The 12,039-nt window shown below is 44.3% G+C and overlaps 1 protein-coding gene across 1 annotated transcript in view; it reads left to right on the plus strand.

The window, feature by feature from the left end:
- LOC134355465 (major facilitator superfamily domain-containing protein 4A-like) overlaps window positions 1-12,039 on the plus strand; it is an 84,995-nt gene that overhangs the window by 48,745 nt on the left and 24,211 nt on the right. The window lies entirely within an intron of this gene.

Genomic DNA, 12,039 nt, shown 5'->3' on the forward strand with positions numbered 1-12,039 from the left:
GTCACGTTCAACCCGGGTAACTGGGCTATGTGTGCACACCATCCCTGTCAGCTTATCCTCATGATTGTTGCCTTAGTGAGCTTTCAAGCAGAGAAAGGCTGTACAAATTGTCCCCGCTCTGTTTGGGTTAGCACACCATTTTAACCCTTGCTTTACTGCAGTTTCAACAACCGACTGCAGAGATGTTGGAACTCCGAATGCCATTCTCACTTTAGCTGGGTGAGATGTTTCGCTAAGTACCCTTGTCAGACCTCTCGGGCACAGGTTGAAGACTACATCGCACAGGAGACTATTATTAGTCGTCATCACCAATCTCTCAGCTCACAGACCATCTGGTACCTTTGTAGCTGTTAGACACGAGAGATTCTGCAGATGCTGGAAATCAAGAACAACACACACAAAATGCTGGAGTGACCCAGCAACCATATAAAAGGTCTTGGCCGGAAACGTTGACTGTTCCCCTCCATAGATGCTGACTGACCTGCTGAGTTCCTCCAGCATTTTGTGTGTGTGTTGCCCTTTGTAAATGCTGCTCTGCACTAACTGGCTGCTGCATTTGGAAGATACTACACTTCCAAAATGTAGGGGTGGGGGGCAGGTAAGGACTTAAAGTGGTAGAGAAGCTCAGCAGAGCAGGAAATGTCTGTGGAAGGAGAAACACTTAATGTTTCAGATGAAGGACCTTTCATCAGATCTCAAAAGAAGTCATTGGCTTTGGGGCTTTCCTGGTCTGTGCTGGTTTGGAGGCCTGTCTGTGTGTATGAGAGTGGGAGGGTGGGAAAGGGGTTTTGTGTGGTTCTGATGAACATTGTGGGCTTGCTATGTTGGTGCCAGAATGTTTGGCAACACTTGGTGGGCGGCTCCCAGCACATCATTAGGTCTATTGGTCGTTACTACAAATGACAGACTTCAATGGATGTTTCCATAAGATGCAGAACAGAATTAGGCCATTCTGCTCTGCCATTCCATCATGGCTGATTTAATATCCCCATCACCCCATTCTTCTGCCTTCTCCTCATAACCTTTGATGCCCTTACTAATCAAGAACCTATCAACCTCTGCTTTAAGTATACCAAACAACTTGGCCTCCACAGCTATCTGTGGCAATGAATTCCACAGAATCACAACCCTCTGGCTAAAGAAGGTCCTATTCATCTGTTCTAAAGAGATGTCCCTCTATTCTGAGGCTGTTACTCTCTGGTCCTAGACTCCCCCACCATAGGAAACATCCTTTCCACATCAACTCTATCTTGGACCTTCAATATTTGATGGGTTTCAGTGGGGTCTCCCCCATTCTTCTAAACTCCAGTGAGTACAGGCCCAGGGCCATCCAATGTTCTTTGTATGTTATCCCTTTCATTCCCAGGATCACCACCTCCAGACCCTCTCCAACGCCGGCACATCCTTTGTCAGATAAGGGGCCTAAAATTGCTCACAGTAATTGAGCTTCCAATCTATTTATTTATTGAGATACAGAGAACAATAAGCCCTTCTGGTCAGTCAGCTGCCCCCTGCCTCTGATTTTACTGTCACCTAATCACAGGACAGTTTACAATGACCAATTAATCTATCAACTGGTACGTCTTTGGACTATGGGTGGATACGGGTGCACCCGGAGACAACCCACACAGTCACGGGGAGAGTGTACAAAACTCCTCACAGGCAGCGGTGGGAATTGAACCCCGGGTCGCCTGTACTGTAAACCGTTGTGCTAACCACTATGCTACAAGTGATAAATGAATCTGTATAATGAATGGTACAATAATAAAACAAAATCTTTTATTGACGTGAGACAGTGAGAATTAGTTTTTAAAAAAGAATGACGCTTGAGTGTTTGACTAGTTGCCTCATTATCAAATGGATGAAAGCTGAACGACAACCTCATTTTATTATCCCTCCTAATAGTAGTAGGCAGCCGTCAATCCCAGGGGATATTGAGTTTGTGCCTCTGGTGGACTGTGTCCTCTCCAGGGCACAGGCCTGGGTGGGAAGATTTGAAGAACCGGCTGTTCCCCATGCAGTGGGCTCCCCCTCTCCATGTCACTGATGTTGTCCAAGGGAAGGGCAAACACTGGTAGAGCTTGGCACCAGTGTCGTCGCAGAGGCTGCCAGAGTGAAGTTGTAAACAACATCAAACTGCCTTGGGGACCCTGGCTTCGGATTTCTTCCTCGGAGTTTACTCCCAAAGCCTCTCCCATGGATGGGTCTGGCCGCAAGGCAGCGGAGGTTTAAAATCAGTTTTCCTGTGCCCCCCCCCCGCCCCATAGACCTCCACAAAAATAAGAACAGGAGATGTAACTGGGGATGCAAGTGCACTGCAATCTCTCCTGTACCATTATATTAAATACTCAGATCTCCCAGAGCTCTTTCAAACCCTGCCAACACCTCCTGAATGCAATGCTGGTTCCTGTCACTGCTGTGCAAGACTGCCTACAATTGAAACATAAAAATGAGAACTTAAATACAACTGTTCATTTAGGTGACTCGGTTGTTGCCAGCAGAAGCTGTGAACCAGTCATCTATAACACACTGAGGAATTCCATTTTGTTCTTGGACACTTATTTTATTAAAATGGTTTATTAATTGGCCCATTACCAACCTAAATTATAACTATGATTTTTTTACATTAAAGTTAACCTGATTTTTGAAAAGAATTTTCGGCTGTGTAATAATATTAGAAAATAACTGTCCTCAAGTCACTAAATTTCAAGGGTACAAGAGCCGTGAGATAATTTTGCATCTCTATAAAGCCCTGGTTAGACTGCGCTTGGAATATTCTGTTGCTTTGCTATAGGAAGGATGTGGAATCCTTACAGAGGTTCAGAAGAGATTTACTGGGATGCAGTATAGGCGAACTTGATAGAGGTGTACAAGCTGTGAAGAGGTATAGATAGAGTGGACAGCCAGAAACATTTTCCCAGCGTGGAAATGCCTAATACGGGGCATAATTTTAAGGTGATTGGATTAAAATATAGGAGGGATGTCAGAGGTAGATTTTTTAAACAGAGGGTGGTAGGAGAGTGGAAAGCACTAACGGGGTTAGTGGTAGAGGGAGCTAAATCGGACGTTTATGTGACCCTTGTGTAGGCACTGGGATGAAAGAAAAACTTGCGGGAGCCAAGTGTTAGATTGATCTGAGAGTAGGTTAAGTAGTCGGCACAATATCGTGGGCCAAAAGGGCCTGCACTGTTCTATGTTCATTAAGATCTCTGCCTTCCCCACACTTTAACCTTTTTGATATATCTAAAAGTACTGAGACTTTCTGGACCATTCACTCCTTGCTTAACACTTGTAGAGAACATGCAGTGTATTGTGCTCTGGGTTACACTGACTGGGAGCTCAGTACTGACCTCATTCTACATATCAGAAACGGAGCATATGCACAGGAACCAAGATAAGGACTGTGCTGATCCCACCATCACTATTCCCTAACACCCACTCCCTGATCCGCATTAACACTTCAGAACTGAAATTGCTTTATTATCGCCACATATACCAAGATACAGGGAAAAGCCTGTCATACACACAGATTAATTCATTACACAGTGCATTGAGGCAGAACCAGGTACAACAATAACAATGCAGAATAACAGAGAGAGTGCAGGTAAGCGATAAAGTGCAAAATCATAATGAGATACAGGACTGCAAAAGCCTCGGGCACATATACATAGCGAGGGTGTCTAAGGCTTTTGCACAGTATATTTGTCAATGTGGAGTGGAGAGTGGGTTCGTAAATCTGGCAGGAGCAAGGGATGTTGGAAGTGGCAAAGGTGGAGCGCCACAGGAGGGGAAGTGGGACAGGTGATAGAGAAGGCGTGCCAAGGACAAAGGATGGCGCAGGTGCAGACAAACCCAGCTCTGAGATGCCAGGCAAGGTTATTTGATTCCAAACAATTGGTTTATTGATCATCACAGAATATCTCGCTGGTGCGTCCCACTTCCTCCCCTCTTCCTTCCCCCTTTTCCAACTGTGATTCCCCTTTCCCTGCCTCCTTCCTACTCTCAGTACACAATAGAGATCAATATCAGAATCAGGTTTATCATCACTCACGTTGGTCATAAGATTTTTTTTTGGGGGGGTGGGGTAGTAGTACAGAGCAATGCCTGAAATTACTACAGAACTGAGGTATGTGGAATGTACGTAATTCACAACCACCAGCGTTAATTTGGGGTTTCACTTTAAGAGGCTGGTTTGACATGATGACACAATTATGTAAAGGGTTTCGTAGTGAGCCTTTGTGTTCAGGTATCAGAGTTTAATAAAATGTGCTGCGGTTTTCCTTAAACATAAAATGTCTCACTTTGTTTTATTTATGAAAATCTACATAGGCGCCCTAGCTATATGTGTCTAAGAATCTTGCACAGGATTGTGAGATCAAGAGGGTTCATCTTGTCATACGAGGGAACCATTATAACAAGAGATAGCAGCTGCCTTCTAGTCTGGTGGTACGTGCTTTCAGGCTTTTGTGTCTTTTTCCTAATGGGAGAAAAGGGATGTTCGGGTTGAGCGGGATCACTGATTGTGTTGGCTGCTTTGCTGAGGGAATGAGAAGTTTGAACAACTTCATGCTGGAGAGGTTTGCTTCGGTGATGTGCTGAGGTGCGACCACAACTCACTGCAGCTTCTTGCGGTCACGTGCAGCGCAATAACAATACCAGATGGTGCATCGATAAAAATTGATGAGGGTTGATGTGGACGTGCCAAGTTTCTTTAGCCTCACTAGGGACTGGAGCCACTGGTGAGCTTCCTTGTCCACAGGACAGGCTATAGGTAATGTTCATTCCTAGGAACTTGACGTTTTCAACACTCTCAAATTTAGCACCATTGATGTAGAGAGGGGCATGTGCACCCCCTCCCTCCCTGAAGTCACTGATCAACCCTTTTGTTTTGCTGACATTGGGGGGAGCAGTTGTTAAGTTTCTTGCCATGACACCATGTTACTAAAAGCTCGTTATTCCGCCTGTATTCGGACTCAACATTATTTCAGCTATGGCTCACTACGGTGGTATCAACAGCAAACTTGTAGATGGAGTTGGTACAGAACACAACTATGCGGTACTGACTTTACAGGGCGTATTATAGGGGGACGGTGGATTAGTAGCATCACTGCAGGACTTCGAGGCGAATGGTCCTGAGTTCAAATCCAGCCAGCTACTTGCGCGCCTTCCATCCGTGCTAGGTTGAGCGTCGAGCTAGTAACCCGGCCCTATATAGACAAATGCTAATGAAACGGCAAGGTTGCCAGCCGATGTGCCACAAAGCGTGGAAAGGAACAACAATTGGGGGCTGAGGCTGCAGCCTTGCGGAGCGCCAGTGTTGAGAATAACTGTGGGGCAGAAGTTTTGCCGCTTATCCTTACTGATTGTTAGTCAGGAAGTCAAGGGTCCAGTTTTAGGAGGAGGTGATAACTCCCAGGTTTGGGAACTGCATTTCTACTGCAGTTTCATTGTTGCAACAAGTGAGAACTGGTGAGGCCAGAACTGGATGGTATTTGTTCTCCGTCGCTGGACCAGGAAAGGCGAACGAGGCTGATAATCTTGAAATTTGTTTGCAAAATACCTCCAGCGTATTTTGTCAATAGCTTTTGAATGTCTGCTGTGTTTAAGTAGCAGTGTTGTCACAGACATTGTAGGACGTAGGGCTTGGAGAAATAAGTTGCCCAAGTTGTCAATGGCTAGCCTTTGTTATCTATCCTGTGAGCAGAGTGGAGGTTCATTAACGATGAAATCATAAAGCAGACTGAGTTAGTTTTGTTCGTATATCTCTGCCAGATCTTGGGGGCATTGTGTCTGACAAGGTGAGATCGGAGAAGCTAGCCAATGTCAGCTGTATCAAAAAGTTATCAAGTTCTATTTCCACTTTCTCCAGTATGGAGTTGTAGGAAAGGCAGGTACACCATTGGAAGTACCCTTCTCCAAGTGAGACATTAAAATGAGACTATCACTGCTGGATATAAAAGATCCCATAGCAGCAATTCAAAGAAGGGAAATTATAATCTAAATCCTTGCCAAGGTCTCTACCTCAGTCAATATTTCCAAAGCAACTTATCTGATCATCAAATGTTTGTGTGTGTGTGTGTGTTGTCTGCATCACTTTCTCCATTACAACAGTGATTGTACTTGAGCAATAAACTAATTTGGGTTACTTTGAAAGGGATATTAAAAGGATTATAGAAATGCAACCTCGTTAACTTGCATTGATCCATCCCCTCCAGCATTTGCCCTCACTTGTGAAGATGGATTGATGTCTTAGCTGTTTTCTCTAGATATCTGGAGTCTGAGCCTGTGGTTGTAGCTCCTTGGTGGCCCTTCCTGCCTGTAGCACCCCAGGAAAACCTTGCATTGGTGCTGGTAACTAACAATGATCCTATCATCGTCGTTGAGCTAATCACTTATTGAGATGCTTAAATTCAGAGAGAAAGGGATGTTAAACCTTTGTGCGGCATAGTGGTTAGCATAATGCTATTACAGTGCCAGCGGTCAAGTATCGAAGTTTATTTCCTGTCACTGCCTGTAAGGACTTAGTACATTCTCCCGTGACCACGTAGTTTTCTTCCCACTTTTCAAAGACTTGCATTTAGGGGTAGTGAGTCGTGGGCACGCTATGTTGGCATCGGGAGTGTGGTGGTATGTGTGGGCTGTCCCCAGCACTATCCTCATGGATTAGATTTGGCACACTTCCCTATATGTTTCGATGTACATGTGACAAATAAAGCTAATCTTTCAATCTGAATTTTGGGAACACAGAGCTACTAAGATTTAGATTAGATTAGATTCAACTTTATTGTCATTGGCTTTGTATCTGTACTCAGCACAATGAAATGCAGTTAGCATCTAACCAGAAATGCAAAGAATAGTGTTATTTACAAAATAACTGTGAATAAAAGTAAGTGCTACAGCACACAAATATAAAAGTACTGAGACAGTGCAATACTGCTTAGCGCTGTGATGTGAGGTTCAGCATGGTCACAGCCTCGGGGAAGAAGCTGTAACATGCTATAATGAATTTCATAATATACCAATGACTGTATTTTAAACAAGAATCATGTTACAGTGAAGGATGCTAAGTAATGTACCATTTTTTTAAAAAGCAATAAGGAGATACTGAAGGTTCTATAATAGGGTCATTTTGCTCATGTGTAAGACTATAGAAGTACTGTGACTGACCTGTGTGCACCTGTAACTTTTAGACCCAACATTTAACCAATGGCCATTGTTGACTGCACCAAACAAGCTACAATTATATCATAAAATATTTGCATCCTGTTAGGCTTGCCTACGACACACCTGTGGTAACGTCAACTGTATAACTATAAAAATAAATGTCCTGATGCAGGGTTTTATCCTGAAATGTCGACAGTTCCTTTCCTCTCTTGGGTGATGCTCAACCTGAACAGGTCCACCAGCAGGCCGTTGGTCACTAAGTTGGCCTAAATGGTAAATGCTTCATTATGCAATATTTTGAATGTTTGTTGGTTACACTTTCTCCTTGAAGTTAGAGGATTGTGGGTTGAAGGTGCACTCCAAAGATTTGAACAGATAAATAGCCAAACATTTTAAACATAGAAACATAGAAAATAGGTGCAGGAGTAGGCCATTCGGCCCTTCGAGCCTGCACCGCCATTTATTATGATCATGGCTGATCATCCAACTCAGAACCCCGCCCCAGCCTTCCCTCCATACCCCCTGACCCCTGTAGCCACAAGGACCATATCTAACTCCCTCTTAAACATAGCCAATGAACTGGCCTCAACAGTTTCCTGTGGCAGAGAATTCCACAGATTCACCACTCTCTGGGTGAAGAAGTTTTTCCTAATCTCGGTCCTAAAAGGCTTCCCCTCTATCCTCAAACTGTGACCCCTCGTTCTGGACTTCCCCAACATCGGGAACAATTTTCCTGCATCCAGCCTGTCCAATTCCTTTAGGATCTTATACGTTTCAATCAGATCCCCCCTCAATCTTTTAAATTCCAACGAGTACAAGCCCAGTTCATCCAGTATTTCTTCATATGAAAGTCCTGCCATCCCAGGAATCAATCTGGTGAACCTTCTTTGTACTCCCTCTATGGCAAAGATGTCTTTCCTCAGATTAGGGGACCAAAACTGCACACAATACTCCAGGTGTGGTCTCACCAAGGCCTTGGACAACTGCAGTAGTACCTCCCTGCTCCTGTACTCGAATCCTCTCGCTATAAATGCCAGCATACCATTTGCCTTTTTCACGGCCTGCTGTACCTGCATGCCCACTTTCAATGACTGGTGTATAATGACACCCAGGTCTCGTTGCACCTCCCCTTTTCCTAATCGGCCACCATTCAGATAATAATCTGTTTTCCTATTTTTGCCACCAAAGTGGATAACTTCACATTTATCCACATTAAATTGCATCTGCCATGAGTTTGCCCACTCACCCAACCTATCCAAGTCACCCTGCATCCTCTTAGCATCCTCCTCACTGCTAACACTGCCACCCAGCTTCGTGTCATCCGCAAACTTGGAGATGCTGCATTTAATTCCCTCATCTAAGTCATTAATATATATTGTAAACAACTGGGGTCCCAGCACTGAGCCTTGCGGTACCCCACTAGTCACCGCCTGCCATTCTGAAAAGGTCCCGTTTATTCCTACTCTTTGCTTCCTGTCTGCTAACCAATTCTCCACCCACACCAATACCTTACCCCCAATACCGTGTGCTTTAAGTTTGCACACTAATCTCCTGTGTGGGACCTTGTCAAAAGCCTTTTGAAAATCCAAATATACCACATCCACTGGTTCTCCCCTATCCACTCTACTAGTTACATCCTCAAAAAATTCTATGAGATTCGTCACACATGATTTTAGTGGAGTTTTGGTCTGCATATTAAACTGAAGCTTTACCTGGCTGTAAGGGGCATTTCAGAAGCCCCAGGGCAGTATTTGACAAATAACTAATGGGACTAGATTAGATGGGAATTTTGGTGACACTGGACAGCTCGGCTGAAGGGTCTTTTAACTTGTCGTATGTCTCAGTGACTAACAAGAATATTGTCTTGGCCAGCATTAAAGGCTCAATGAAAAAACCAAACTGCTGGTTTGTTGGAAGTTCAGTCAGAAGCTGTTCATTCTGACATGTCAGTCCATGGCTTCCTCTACTGCCACGATGAGGTCATGCTCAGGTTGGAGGACCAACACATTATATTCTGTCTAGGTAGCCTCCGATCTGATGGCATGGACATGGATTTCTTGAACTTATGGTAATTGTCCTCTTGGCTGCTCTTTCACCATTCCCATTCCTGTTTCCCTCTCTCAACTTATCTCCTAGCTGCTGGTGCTACTCCCCCTTCTCTTTCCTGCATGGTCTTCTATCCTCTCCTGATTTCCCCCTTCTCCAGCCCTTTATCTCTTTCATCAATAAACTCTACAGCCCTTTACTTCACCCCCTCCCCCCTCTCCCAGTTTCACCTATCACCTACCACCTTGTACTACTTCCTCACCTCCCCCACCTCCTTGGTCTGACTCCTTCCTTCTCCCTTTCCAGTCCTGATGAAGGGCCTCGTCCTGAAATATCGACTATTTTCCATAGATGTTGCCTGGCCTGCTGAGTTGCTCCAGCATTTTGTGTGTGTGTGTGTGTGTGTGTGTGGAGGGAAATGGGCAGTTGACCTTTCAGATCTAGACCTTTCATCAACCCATTTCCCTCTGCAGAAACTGCCAGACCTGCTGAGTTCAATCTATTTGCGCCAGATTCCATCGTCCGCAGTCTCTTGTCTCCGTTAATGGTGTAGCATTAATGAAGTAGATTGGTTGATCATTGCTTTTTTTGGAATCTTGCAGCATGAGAAAGTAGCTGCCATATTTTCTACACAGCGAAGTACATAGTGGCCTGGTAGAATGTATTCTTGCCTTGTGATAACCAGTGCGTGGTATAGTCGGTCTGGGATTGCCAACAAAATGCTGCTTGGATGAGAATTTCAGTCTAAATGTCCTGGTACCTTGCATTTACACTCACCTTTACCATAGCAATGTCTCCTGTGCATTGTTTCATAGGAGTAATATCAAATGAAAAATTGACTACGAGACACATGAGATATTTGAACATATTAGTCAAAGAAGCATAATGACAAGCTTTTCTTTCCAGCATATGTCACAATCCTCAGACGAGTTAAGTTTTCGAGACGAAAGAAAGAGAGGGAAAGGGTTGAGATACAATGTCACCTATTTACTGTAAACATCCCAACTGGAATGATGAGGTACCAGTGCCTCGGCTTAGCAAATATTTTGCAATAAATACACACAGAGCTATGAGAAAGCTCCTACATCGCATCCATGGTTTATTTAGTCCACAGTGCCTGAACAGAAGGGGAGGAAGCAGATGGGGGTGTGGGGGGGGAGTGGTTAAATTCACAGCCCATGCACATGAATGAAGGGCTGAACGGCCTCATTCCTTGGCAGCATAGCGGTTAGTGTGACGCTATTACAGCTCAGGACATCGGAGTTTGGTGTTTGATTCTGATGTCCTCTGTAAGAAGTCTGCACGCCCTTCCCGTGAGCGTGTGGGTTCCTTTAGACGCTCCGGCCTCCTCCCACACTCCAAACACTTGCTGGCTTACAGGTTAATTGGCTATTGTAGATTGTCCTGCGACTAGGCTAGAGTTAAATATGTGGGTTGCTGGGTGGTGCAGATCATCCAGCCACAAGAGCCTGTCCCGCACCTTTTCTCTAAATAAAATGAAATTAGATAGCCAGTCCCTGAATGCCTTTGCAACAAGGTTCTGAAATGTCATTGATTCTCACAGTGCTGTGTGAAACCAGTTTGTCCTCTGATTGCACAATGCAAACTGCAAACATTTCCTGACCTTCGCATCATAATCTTATTCAGATACACACCCATCTTTATATTTCAGTCAAACAAATGCTTTGCCTTTTCTATGAGATCATATTTGATCCGCAAGTAAACTTCATTGTTTATTTAGAGATATGCACAGTGACAGGCCCTCCTGGGCCAATGAGCCCGTGCCACTCGATTATATCCATGTGACACACTAAGCTGTACACCTTTGAAATGTAGGAGGAAAGCAGAGCTCCTGAAGGAAACAAATGTGGTCAATGGGAGAACATACAGACTACTTACAGACATCGGCGGAAATGAACCCAGGCTGCCGGCACTGTAAGAAGCTAACCAGAAGCCCAGGTTCAGTGAGAAGAGAGCATGGATCCCTGACTATCTATTCTTGCGGAAATGCTCTTTATAGACGTGGTCAATTGGGGGGCGGCTTTTCCTGTATTGGACTGGGCTATATCCACCACTTCTGTTGGCTTTTCTGTTCCTGAGCTTTGGTGCTTCCATGTATAGTGACACTCTCCACTGTACATCTAGAGAAGTTTACCAAAGATCTAGGTGACAAGCCAAACCTGCATGTATAGGTAGAGGTGCTGCCGTACCTTCTTTATAATGGCACAGGACAGATCCTCTGAAATGTTAGCGCCAAGAAATTTAAAGTTACCAACCCTCTCCACCTCCGATCCCCGAATGAGGGCTTTCTCACGGACCCCAGTTTCTCCTACCTGTAGTCAATAATCAGTTCTTTGGTTTTGTCTTTAAAAAAAAAAAAAATTACAACTTTGACACAACACCATTCATCAGTATGGGACAGGTATTTTGGTCTAAATACTTCCCTGCTCAAATTTCTGGAGTAGGATTAGACCACATCCTCCAAGATGCTTTCAAACAGAACTCAAAGTTTGCAGTAAATTTATCATCGAAGTACATACATGTCACCATATCCTACCCTGAGATTCATTTTCTTGGGGCATACACACTAAATACAAAGAAATACAATGGAATCAATGAAAAACTGTACACGACAAAGGAGGATAAACAACCAATGTGGAAAGGCCAACAAATTGTGGAAATACATAAAAATAAAATAGTAGTACATATGTAATGAATATTGAGGAGTCTTTAAAAGCGAGTCCATAGGTTGTGTACTCAGTTCACTGTTCGGGTGAGTGACGTTATCCCCTCTGGATCAGGAGTCTGAGGGATGGCGAGGAATAACTG

The sequence above is a fragment of the Mobula hypostoma genome, chromosome 13 (genome assembly GCF_963921235.1).
Source record: "Mobula hypostoma chromosome 13, sMobHyp1.1, whole genome shotgun sequence".
Classification (NCBI taxonomy): domain Eukaryota; kingdom Metazoa; phylum Chordata; class Chondrichthyes; order Myliobatiformes; family Myliobatidae; genus Mobula; species Mobula hypostoma.